This window comes from Lepidochelys kempii, chromosome 7, assembly GCF_965140285.1.
Source record: "Lepidochelys kempii isolate rLepKem1 chromosome 7, rLepKem1.hap1, whole genome shotgun sequence".
In the NCBI taxonomy this organism is placed as follows: Eukaryota; Metazoa; Chordata; order Testudines; family Cheloniidae; genus Lepidochelys; species Lepidochelys kempii.
Window position 1 is genome coordinate 26,143,181 of NC_136386.1, and position 12,909 is coordinate 26,156,089.

General features: G+C 41.6%; 1 protein-coding gene across 9 annotated transcripts in view; it reads left to right on the top strand.

The window, feature by feature from the left end:
• The first annotated feature begins 416 nt into the window (after nucleotides 1-416).
• The window catches only part of ERC2 (ELKS/RAB6-interacting/CAST family member 2), an 833,583-nt gene continuing 821,090 nt past the window's right edge, over nucleotides 417-12,909 (top strand). For all 9 annotated transcript variants that reach the window (XM_078853606.1, XM_078853612.1, XM_078853608.1 and 6 more), the window contains exon 1: nucleotides 417-682. The gene's annotated coding sequence lies outside the window, so the exon portion shown is untranslated. The remainder of the gene's footprint in view (nucleotides 683-12,909) is intronic.

The following is a 12,909-nucleotide window of genomic DNA, read 5'->3' on the forward strand; positions in this document are numbered from 1 at the left end:
AGCCTTAATTTGGCCTATATATATATATATATATATATATATATATATATATATATATATATATATATATATATATATACCTAATGTAGGCATGTGGCTTTGAAAATGTTGGCCTTTTGAATAGAGGCAAGAGAATAGTTTAATCACAACTGGCTCTGCATGCCGACTATTTAATTTTGGGCTGTCTTATAACCATCAGCCCTACTTCCTTTCAGACCCACACATATTAGGTGGGGAGAGTGGAACCCTTGGGTCTGCAATGAGTGGACAGAGACAAATACTGGGGTGGGAATCCATGGGCTTGCAGTGCCCGTGGTTCTGCTGCTAGAGCTCTTTTTGCTCTGTTATTAAGGAGTTTGCTGCTGCCCCTTGTGGCAGGTTGCTCAGCCCTAATGAAAACCCAGCTCCTCGGGAATGCTGGGAATGTTGAGTCAGGGACTAGCAAACCAAAGAGCCAGGCTCGCAGTTTACTGAGAGAGACTCGCTGAGGGACAGAAAGACGAGGGATAGAAATACACAAACCTTTCCTGACTGCAGCAGACTCCCTCTCTCCCTTGCCTCTTAAATGTTCGCCTGTTCCAGCTCTCCACCCTGCCTCTTTCCTCAGTGTAATCAGCTGTCAGCTAGACTTGATGTTGTAAAATCCATGTGAGGAGGAAAGACAGATGCAATGATTTGAAAGGTGAGAAGCTTAAGCAAGAATATGGCCATAATAGATGTGTGTATTAATTTTGATTAACAAAATTGTTATATATTGCTATCTAAAATTATGTAGTGGCTGAAAATTAAGAAAAAAATGGCAAAAAAGGTTTTTTTCCCCATCCCTTTAATATATTGCAATAAATGTGACCAAGTGCACATCTTATTCTAGTAGCAATGAGTGCCTCTCCCTACAGAATCATCTATATACCTTTCTTGCAATTTCTCCTAAAATCAGCCATATAATTGTCATTTTTGTGAACAGTTTACAAATATTATTATTACTGTATTAAAGTCTAGCATGGACTTGATGAGAATTTTAAATTCCTAGCTTTGTAGCTCATATAATTTGTAAAGCTTGGTGTTTTCTTTTTAAAGACAAACAGTGTCAGAGAAAAACCTGATTTATTTTTTCTTTTTGTGGCTGGGAAAGGGAAATCAGAGTCAGACTAACAGGATATTATTTTGCAGTTATATAATGAATGAATACTTAGTGGGGTTGCACGTTTACAATGCTGTGTGGGTTTAAGGATCATTTTAGGTGGCTCAAGATTATGATGCAGATGATAAAGCCCAGGAATAGATTTATCATACATACAAACAATTTTTTTTCTTAAAGAGCTGGAGTAATGCGAGTGGGAGAAGGGTGGTGTCTGTTTTATTAGTGTGTGATTGATTTTTTAGGCGGCTACCTGCTAAGGCTTGTGATGGATGGAAGGGAATCTACTCCCTTAGCGGCGAACTGATATTTCCCTTTTGATGGACAATCCAACAGGCCACTTGCACTGGCAGAAACTGGCTCGTTGCAATGAGCACGGCCACTACGTGTAGCCAAGAGGAGGGCAAATCTCACTTGTCAGGGATAGTTTCCTGCTCTGGCTTTTTAAATCAAGGGTATCACTTAACCATTTGTTATTTTTCCAATCAGTTGCGGGCCCGGTCCCCGTCCCCCCCTCTCCCCGTTCAGTGCCCCTTTCCCACTGCTCCACCGAAAGGGGGAGGAAGCCTTCTGTAGCCTCCTTTTCCCCCCACAGGCGGGCAGCGTTCTCCCCCTAAGTGGCTTCTGCGGTGCTCCTTCATTTCCCTAGGGCGCGCGGGGTGTAGAAAGAGAGACTCAGCACCTGCCTCCGCCCCCTTTCCATGCCACCCCGCGGGAAGGGAGGACGTGCTACGCGCCAGCTCCCCCGCCCTGCCATCACAGGGACATAGACAACTCCTCTAATGCTTTCCTGAGCCACTCTCCGCCCCCCCCCCCCACCGCCCGGGGCGATGAGGGAGAGACACCCACCGTAACCCTAGGCTCCCTTTCAACCCTCAGTGCACCGAGAGGCCCCCAGGCTCCCCTCGCGTGCCCGGGTGAAGCGCCCCACCAGCCCCCAGGACTCTTGCAGCTTCCACCACCCCCCTTGCATGGCACGTGTGTGAACGGACCCCAGAGGCCGGGGAGGTGCTTTTTCTCCCCCGAGCCTGCTCCAGGAGTGAGAAGTCTGCAGCTCCTCGCGTTGCACAGGAGGAGCGGGAAATTTTCTCCTGCTTCTATGGAGGCAAGAAGCTCCCACCGGCCTCCCCTCCCTCACCGCTCCAAGGGCGAGTGTCCCTCCGCCTCACAGCGCCGCCCGCTGGTTCCCGGATAGCTAGGGAGGAAATGGGCTCAGTTCGGCTCCCTTTCCTGCCCGCTGGGGGAAGGAGGAGAGACACCGCCCCATGAACGGGAGAGGTGGCTTCCCATCTCCCTTAGCTGCCCCCGAGCAGGAGAGGAAAGAGTGCCCCCCATCTCTTCCTCTGCTAAGGAGCGGGGTGGACGAAAGGCTCACCACTGCTCCCCTCACTGTCGTCTCCCTGGGAAGAGGAAAAGAGATTCCCCTCTTCAGTGGGGTGTGTTAGTGAGACATTTCTCTCCCCTAGTGCTTCTCGTTGCTCTGGCAGAGGGGAAAACTCCTTCCCAGGCTCCTCTCACTGCTGTGGTAGTAAGGGAAGGACTTGCCCCACCTCCCCTCACTGCCCCATGGATGAGTGAGGAAAAACATACGTTCTGGCATAGGTCCCCTGAAGTGCCTCCTGGGGGAGAGGAGAGACTTCCCCTTTCCTTACTTCCCTGGAGGGGAGAGGAGACTCTCTGGAGGTCCTCTTATTGCCTTATGTGGTAGCAGTGAGGCAGACAGTCTCCCAGATCCTTTCACTGTTTTACGGTCTGGGGGTGGGAAGAGACTCACTCTAGCTCCACTGGCTGCCCAGTTGGTGCTGGAAGCAAGTCCGTGCTGCTCGGATGTTGATGTGGAGGCCCAATTCCCTGATTCCCCTATGCTGGTATAGGAAATTGACTCTCTCTAGGTCTTCTCACTGCCCTATGGAAGTAGAAGGGTTTAGAGGGACACCTCCAACATTTGTGTGTTTGGAGACCTTCTCTCAGTAGTTCTTCAACTGCCCTATGTGGGAGAAAAGGCTTTGCCCACCTAAACTATTCTACTGTTCCCATAACATAAGAATGGCCACACGGGGTAAGATCAATGATCCATCTAGCCCAGTATCTTGTCTTCTGACAGTGGCCAGTGCCAGATGTTTCAGAGGGAATTAACAGAACAGGACAATTGTTGAATCATCCATTCCCTGTTGTCCAGTCCCAGTTTCTGGCAATCAGTGGTTTGTTGACACCCAGGGCACAGGTTGCCCTGACCATCTTGGCTAATAGCCATTGATGGACTTATCCTCTATGAATTTATCTAATTCTTTTTTGAACCCAGTTATACTTTTGCCCTTCACAACATCCCTTGGCAACGAGTTCCAAAAGTTGACTGTGTGTTGTGTGAAGTACTTCCTTATGTTTGTTTTAAACCTGCTGCCTATTAGATTCACTGGGTTACAATGACCCCCTGGTTCTTGTGTTATGTGAAGAGGTAAATAATAATTCCTTATTCACTTTCTCCATACTGTTCATGATTTTATAGATGTCTATCCTATCCCTCCTTATTCGTCTCTGTTCTAAGATGAGCAGTCCCAGTCTTTTTAATCTCTCCTCACACGGAAACTGTTCCATGCCACTAATAACTTTTTGCCCTTCTCTGTATCTTTTCTAATTCTAATACTGTTTTTGAGATGGGATGACCAGAACTGCATGCATTATGCATTTTACTGGCTTATTATCTGTCCCTTTTCCTAATGGTTGGCTTTTTTGACTGCTGCTGCACGTTGAGCAGACAAGTTCAGAGAATTATCCACAATGACTCTAACATCTCTTTCTTGAGCAAATTTAGACCCCACCATTTTGTATATATAGTTGGAATTATGTTTTCTAGTGTGCATTACTTTGCACCTAGCAACATTGAATTTCATCTGCTGTTTTGTTACCCAATCACCCAGTTTAGTGAGATCCTCTTGTAACTCTTCACAGCCAGCTTTGGACTTCACTATCTTGAGTTATTTTGTACAGTTGACCCTTTTCTTGATCATTTATGAATATGGCCTGTGATTGGGATGGGATCTAAGTTACTACAGAAAATTCTTTCCTGGGTATCTGGCTGGTGAATCTTGCCCATATGCTCAGGGTTTAGCTGATCGCCATATCTGGGGTTGGGAAGGAATTTTCCTCCAGGGCAGATTGGAAGAGGCTCCGGAGGTTTTTCGCCTTCCTCTGTAGCATGGGGCACGGGTCACTTGCTGGAGGATTCTCTGCTCCTTGAAGGCTTTAAGCCACGATTTGAGGACTTCAATAGCTCAGACATAGGTGAGAGGTTTTTCGTAGGAGTGGGTGGGTGAGATTCTGTGGCCTGCGTTGTGTAGGAGGTCGGACTAGATGATCATAATGGTCCCTTCTGACCTTAATATCTATGAATCTATGTTGAACAGCACAGATCCCAGTACAGATCTTTGGGGGACCATGCTATTTACTGTCTCCATTCTGAAAACTGACCATTTATTCCTACCCTTCATTTCCTGTCTTTTAACCAGTCACTAATCCACAAGAGGATCTTCCCTCTTATCCCATGATTGCTTGGTTTGCTTAAAAGCCTTTGGTGAGGGACCTTGTCAAAGGCTTTCTGAAAGACCAAGTAAACCATATTGATTGGATTACCATTGTCCACATGCTTGTTGACTCCCTCCAAGAATTCTAATAGATTTAAAAGCAGTGTTGACTCTTCCCCCAACATATTGTGTTTATATATATATATGATAATTCTGTTCATTACTATAGGTTCAACCAACTTGCCTGATACTGATGTTAGGCTGTAATTGTCAGGATCACTTCTGGAGCCTTTTAAAAATATCAGCATTACATTAGTTATCCTCCAGTCATCTGGTACAGAGGCTGATTTAACTGATAGGTTACATACCACAACTAGTAGTTCTGCAATTTCATATTTGAGTTCCTACAGAATTCTTGGGTGAATACCATCTGGTCCTGGTGACTTATTACTGTTTAATTTATCAATTTGTTCCACAACCTCATCTATGGACACCTCAATCTGGGACAGTTCCTCAGATTTGTCACCTAAAAAGAATGGTTTAGATGTGAGAATTTCCCTCACATTCTCTGCAGTGAAGACCAATGCAAAAAATTTGTTTAACTTCTCTGCAATGGTTCTGTCTTCTTTGAGTGCTCGTTTAGCACCTTGATCATCCAGTTGCTCCACTGATTGTTTGTTTGGCAGGCTTTCTGCTTTTGATGTACTTCACTTTTTCTTTTTTGCCGTTGATTTTTTTGTCTTTTGCTAGTTGTTCTTCAAATTATTTTTTGGCCTGCCTAATTATATTTTTACATTTTACTTGCCAGAATTTACTCCTGTCTGTCTTCTTCGGTAGGATTGGACTTCCAATTTTTAAAGGATGCTTTTTTGCTTCTGACCACTCTGTGGTTTAGTCATGGTGACATTTTTTAGTCCCCTTACTGTTTTGGTTTTTTTTGGGTGAGGAGTATACATATTTAGTTTGAACCTCTATTTATGTTTTCAAATACAGTAAAAGCTGCCAAGAGCAACCATTCATGGGAGTTAGCAAAAGTGGTTGCTTGTAAGAGGTGGTCTCTCTTCAAAGGTTTGAACACCAGAGAGTGGTGGTGTTCCAAGGCCTCTGCAAGCAGTCACTCATGTTAGGTGGTTTCTCTTCAGAGGTGGTCTCTAAGGCAGGTTTACTATAGTCGGCATGCAGCTTGCAGGCATTTCACTCTTGTGACTGTTCTTTTAATTTCTGTTTAAATAGCTTCCTCATTTTTGTGTAGTTCCCCTTTTTGAAGTTAAATGCTTCTATGGTGGATTTCTTTGGTATTTCCCCTCCTCCTTAAAGAATGTAAAATGTAATTACATTATGATTGCTATTACTGAGTAGTTCTGCTCTTGGGCCGAATAGTGTTCTGCACTTAGGACTAAATCAAGAATTGCCTCTCCCCTTGTGGGTTCCAGGACTAGCTACTCCAAGAAACAGTGGTGTCTAGAAATTTTATCTCTGAATCCCATCCTGAGGCGACATTTACCCAGTCAATATGGGAATAGTTGGGAAATCCCTCTTTATTATTGGGTTTTCTGTTTTTGTAGCCTCTCTAATCTCCCTGAGCATTTCACAATCACTGTCACCACCTAATCAGATGATTGGTGGTATGTTCCTTCTGTTATACTCTTATTATTCAAGTATGGAATTTCTGTCCATAGAGATTCTATTGTAGTGTTTGATTTTTCATTTAAGATTGTTACTATGTTTGACTCTTTTTGCTTTTTCACAGATACTGCTACTCCCCCAAATGTGCAACCTACTCTGTTATTGCTATATATTTTGTACCCTGATATACCACCATTGATTACTATAGTTCCATCAAGTTTCTTTGATGCCTGTTATATCACTATCTTTATTTAATAATACCAGGCACTCAAGTTCACCCATCTTAGTATTTAGACTTTTAGCATTTGAAGACAACCCTTATAAAATTTGTCTATATTTAGTTGTCTGCTTTCATGTGATGTAATTGGATGGCATTATTTTTTGTTAGATTGTTTATCTTCTGTTCCAACCTGTACTTTTTCAGCTTCTATCCGCTCTTCTTTATTAGGATATAGAGCAGGGGTTCCCAAACTTGGTTCGCAGCTTGTTCAGGTAAGCGCCTGGCAGGTCACGAGACGCTTTGTTTATCTGAGCATCCGCAGGTATGGCTGCTCGCAGCTCCCAGTGGCCGGGAACGGTGAACTGTGGCCACTGGGAGCTGCGAGTGGCCATACCTGCGGACGCTCAGGTAAACAAAGCGTTTCGCTGCCTGCTAGGGGCTTACCTGAACAAGCTGCAAACCAAGTTTGGGGACCCCTGATATAGAGTATCTCCTTTAATAAATCCTTCCCTAAGGGATGTTTCTGTCCAAACTGTGTGCTTTCGTGCACTTGTTGGCTTTCCCTCAGCCCTTTATTTAAAAAGTCCTCTACAATCTTTTTAATTTTACATGCCAGCAATCTGGTTCTATTTTGGTTTAGGTAGAGCCCATCTTTCCTGTATAGGTTGCTCCTTTCCCATAAGGTTCCTCAGTTCCTAATAAACCTAAATCCTTCCTCCCAACTCCACTGTCTCATCCACTTATTTAGATCCTACAATTCTGCCTTTCTAACTGGCCCTGCATGTGGAGCTGGAAGCATTTCAGAGGAGCATTCCCCCAAGGTGAAAAGGAGAAAGAGATCTAAGGCCACTAGGGCCTGTAAATGTCTTCTTCAGAGACAACTTCTCTCCCAGTATTTATAGTACTTCTATCCATCCTAACATGTTGTGTTTTTGATCTAACATAGACTGTGAGAGGCAGTCAGTAAATTTTTTTCACTTTAAAAATACCAGGTGCAACTTTGTAATATTCTTGCATGCATTTTTGTAGTGTTGAGGCTGATGTACTGTGTGCTCTTATGTATATCTTTTCCAGTCTTCGGGGTTCTTTAGTGTGTATCCTCAATGTATTTTTTCAATATATATGATAGTCTTTTGGATGCTGTTTTGTGTATTTGGCAATGCTGAGTGTGGCTTACCAGATGCTTTGACTTTTAGTTTGCAATGTTAATGCTGGATTTTCATGATTTTTTACTTTTATTTTCTTCATAGTCCTTGAAGCAGGGCAAGTGTTACTTTAAAGTAGGTAACTTCATTTTGAGAATCACCGGTCAGCAGGGAAAACTTGGGAAAAGTAAAATACACCACATTCTTAGAAACTGCATCAAAAACCATGGGTAGAGTAGCTTTGGTTTCAGGCTTGCAAAATTAAAACCCAGTGATTGAGACTACAAAATTGAAAGCAAAACCATCACCCCTTTTTTGTCCCTCTCTAGTTTGTACTAGCAATGGTGATTCTTCTGGGCGATACTAAAAAGAAGAAATTGAAAATATAGATCAGCAGAAAAATCAATTAAAATTGTTCCAGAGCATTTTTGCCTTTAATTGGGTTCACTTTTTGTTTGAGTGTGTGTGTTAACGACTCTTTAAAAAATGATCCTTGAAGTAAAGTGGATTGGATTTATTCTAGGCTATCACTGTGCATATCTAAGGTGTGAAGTAAATTGGTTTTTTTTCTGTTCTGCCTCGGAATGGTTGTAGGCTATATTTGGGGTCTAGGCAAGGCTATAAACGTAGATATCAAATGTGCATTTGTACAGAAGAATTTTGGGTATCCATCTCCATTCTACTAAATATTGGTTCCTGAGCTTCAACTCTCATGCTCTGTGTTATTATTTATACCAGACAACTGGTGCTTTTTATCTTTTGATAAATTCCAGTGTTAAGGACAGAGGTAAGAGCTTCAGAAGATATTTAGAATTAGTGTAACAGTTTGGGCTCTTTTCAGGGAAGTCTAGCAATTTACTTGGTTTATTTGCCTGTGATTTCTAATCCCTACTTCTTAAAGTAATAATTGGTTCTTTTCTTTTTCCATGAAGAATCTGGTCCAGCAAGGATCATGGTGATTCTGATAGCGCAAGTTAGGCCTCATCAACCATGGTATCCAGAATTTGGAGAGAGACTGGTGACTCCCTGTCTTTGTCTCTGGAGCCATCTCCTATCATGCATTCAATATATCTATAGAACCCCATTTATCTATGTCTGTTGATGTTGCTCTTGAAAAGGTTTTTCCACAGTGACAGTGTTTTTTGTGGCAGAGAATCGCTATGCTAATAAACTTGCATGGCAGCATACTACCACACATGAGAGATCTTTTGGACCTTATGTTGGTGAAAATGGCTTTAATTTCCTGTCCTTTTTCATCTAAAGATACCCAGTTTCTTTCCAGGGGAGTCTGGACAGTGGAGAAATATTGATTGTCTTAGGGTCCAGGCAGAAGTCTTTCGTAGCATATAACCTGCCTTTAGTTCCAGTAGGACTTTTTATGGCAGTGAGTAAGGTACATCTGAGGATAAGAGCTTGGTTCCACAGTAGGGTTTTAAGCTGTCCTTGAATGCCTAGGTGGATTTGCCCTTCAGTTGCCTAGAGAAATTCCTTACTTCTGAAGTCATGTTCTGGAAATAAGGAACAGATGAATTTTCTGGGCTAACACAGACCATTCTCCAAGAAACCTACTTTTACAGTATAGCACTTATTTTAAGTGAGAATTTGGAACAACTACTCTCTGGCCAGCCTGTCTTCTTTCTTTAATGACCAAATTACCATTTTTTCAAGTGCCTTTCCATTTCTAATATGTCTATTTGCATATTTAAAAGTTTTAAACTGTTTGCATGTCATGCTAGCACATTTTATGGTACTGCTCTGACTACTCATGGCCCAATGCTGCAATAGAACTTAGTGGCTGGTGTTTGGAGAAATAAGTATCTTTAGCAAGTAAAATGACTGGAAAGATTGTGCTTTAGAGTTTAAAATAATTAAAAATTAAAAAAATATAAAAATGTAGGATGTAAGCATGAAAAGATAAAGGGAGGCAAAAGATCTGACAAGAGAGTAAGATAAATGGTAGCTTTACCTGTGAAAACTGCTAGTGTTATTGTCATTCAGATAATTGTGTGCAGGTGGGATAGGTGTTGCTGGAAAAGGGGAACTGGTAGGACAGGTTATTAGTTGCCAGTCTGGTTATCACTGTGAATGCAAGGGAAACAGACTTGTTTTAGAGGAAAGGAGAGAAGTAGAAGTACAGTGCTGCGACTCATGCAATAAGGGTATTATTAATAGGATGCAGAGCATTTTACCTCCAGGTAACTACTGGTAGTTCAGATCCAGTGCAGCTGATGCTGATGTAAGGTTAGTAAAATAGGATGAATTCTCAGTGGCTTATGTAACATACATTGATGGTCTCAGTCCAGTTGCAAATGAAGTTTACACAGTCCAACCTCACAAATGGAACCAATAACACACTTCTGATTCCCAGAGGCTATTAACTGAATTGACCCGGAGATTGTACTATCTCATTGCTGGAAATGGTCCCTTCATGTCAAACTTTGAGGGAGATTGCATTGCTGCTGCTCCTTTAGTCTTCAATGCTGTTAACCCAGCACCTTTCACAGGCAATAAAATTAATTTAAAAATTAATTTGCCATGAGATACATGACCAACGTAGTATTTCATTGTGTGTATATTATACACTGTATGAATCTTCTGTTTTCTAAAAAGACTTCCTAGGGTCTAAATTTTTCTGTGACCTCATGAACTATGTCTTTACAATTTTCTCCCATCTCTCCTCTCCCAAAAAGAAACATTACTTTTTTGAAATTCAGCTTCCTTGTCACATCATTCTTTGAATACTGAGGCAGGATTAGCAAAATAGTAGAACATGATAAAGCATAACTGCATTCAGTCTTGGTTCTTTTTCTGCTGCTACTACAGGAAGATACAGGTGCTCCTAAATGCTTCTTTTGGCCTCCTCCTTTGGAAGAAACAGTTTGCTGTGAAAGGCACATTTACTTTTGATTGCCAAATATTGGCAGGTATGCTGTACTGTGGCTTTTATACAGACATCTTTAAAAAAATCATTTGTAAATCTGCTCAGACAACTCTTTTTGCTAAGTAGAATAACACTGAAAACAGATGTTAGATGTTCATATTAGATGTCTACAATGATGGCTCACAATTTCTTATGAATTGGCATGGATAATACTCAAACATATTAGGCTCAACTTTTGTACTAAGGCAGGAAAGGACGGTGTAATATAGCAGAAAAGTACTATGAAATATTTAATAACCTCAGTTGTTTGGGAATTCAGTTCTGTCTCCTCAGAAAAATGGCAACTTTAGTAGCAGAGTGCCTTCTAACAGTATTTTAGGGAACTGGTTCTGTACTGACTCAGAGAGAAAGGACATAATCACCAAAAACATTTCCTACAGCACCTGCATATTCCTTGGAGGGCTACAATATAAGCCTGGATGCAGTCCAGCCCAGTTCATTTTGGGCACAATCCTGAGAAGTGATGTGCACCCTCATCTCATGCTGAAGATAGTGGAACTGAAGGGTGCTTCACATCTCACAGGATTGGGTTCCTTATGAATTTTGATGAAAACACAGCCTAAAATGTTATGGTGCAAGTCATAGTACGTGCACAGGCATACATATCCTTACTGGCTCAAATGGTTCGTCCACATAATTTTGCTTTATATTTTATGACTTTATATTTTTTTAATTGAATTGGCCTCGTTAGTACTGACCCCCCCACTTGGTAAGGCAACTCCCATCTTTTCACGTGCTGTGTGTGTGTGTGTGTGTGTATACACACCAGGGATCAGCAACCTTTGGCCCACGGCCCTCATGGTAAGCCCTGTGGCTGGCCGGGTTGGTTTGTTTACCTGCCGTGTCCACAGGTTTGGCCGATTGCAGCTCCCACTGGCTGTGGTTCGTTGCTCCAGGCCAATGGGGGCTGTGGGAAGTGGCGGCCAGCACATCCCTGGGCTCGTGCCACTTCCCACAGCCCCCATTGGCCTGGGCCAGTGAACCGCGGCCAGTGGGAGCTGCGATCGGCCGAACCTGCGGATGCGGCAGGTAAACTGCCCGGCCTGCCAGGGGGCTTACCCTGGTGGGCCGCAAGCCAAAGGTTGCCGATCCCCAGTATATACTGCTTACTGTATTTTTCACTCCATGCATCTGATGAAGTGGGTTTTAGCTCATGAAAGCTTATGCCCAAATAAATTGGTTAGTCTCTAAGGTGCCACAAGGACTCCTCATTGTTTTTGCTGATACAGACTAACACGGCTAACACTCTGAAACCTAAAACCAGATGCTATTCTATTATTTCCTGAACAAAAATAATGTTCTTATTACTAAAAGGAAAAATTGATATATGGTTTTATCCTGCAAATAGTTGAGTTGTATAATTTTACTAACAGGAGTAGTCCTAAAGAATTCAGTGGAAACTACTCCTATGCATAAAGGTCTGGGCTGTTTGGTGTGTGTGTGTAAGTGCATAATTTTTAAAGGCACTTTAGGAGCCTATGAGATGAAAGGATCAAGTTTTAGATATTCATTTGTTTAATAACAATGTTAGTAATTGGATATAGAATTGTACACAAATTTGCTCAACTAGTTATAGATTTGCTTGAGTACTTTGTGTGTTTGTAGATATATATAATTTATTTATTTTAGGGAATTTTGAGGTAGTTTTATCATTGCGTTCAACTCCTATCTGTGAATTCTTTATATGAAAATAAATAGCTGATCTTTAGTAAACAGGTCACACTGTATGCTTAGTGAATTGACACTTTGTGCTTCAAAAAGTTATTTAATTTATAATTATTGTGTGTGTATATATAGACAATCATAGATATTTGAAGTACTGTAGGCATGTTTTACATGCCTTCTGGTTACTATTCTACCAGTAGCTTCTACATTATGCAAATAATAAAATTTATTTTGGATTACTGAAACCTCCATCATGCAGTCCAAGTATGACTTTTACAATCATATCTTAATTTAATTTATAAGGAAAGAAATTATTTTCATATCATGACATGTTTATCACTTTTTGATTGAACTGGTTATCTGTATGAGTTCATTTTGTAGTTTGCAGAGCTGATGAATTATAATAGTGTTTTATGAAAATCATGCGTCACTTATTGGATATCAAAGGGAAAACAAATATAGAGAGTGATCCTCCATAATGAGTTGATATTGTGTTAAATGAGCCTGTTGCGTGAAACAGTATAAATGGCTCTTCTGTCTGTTCCACTTTTAAAAATCAAACATGGCCTTATCTACATCACAAATTTCTGCAAAGTCTAAAATATAATAGCTGCTGTACCCAGGGTCTTTAACCCCTAAATTTTGTATGGGTC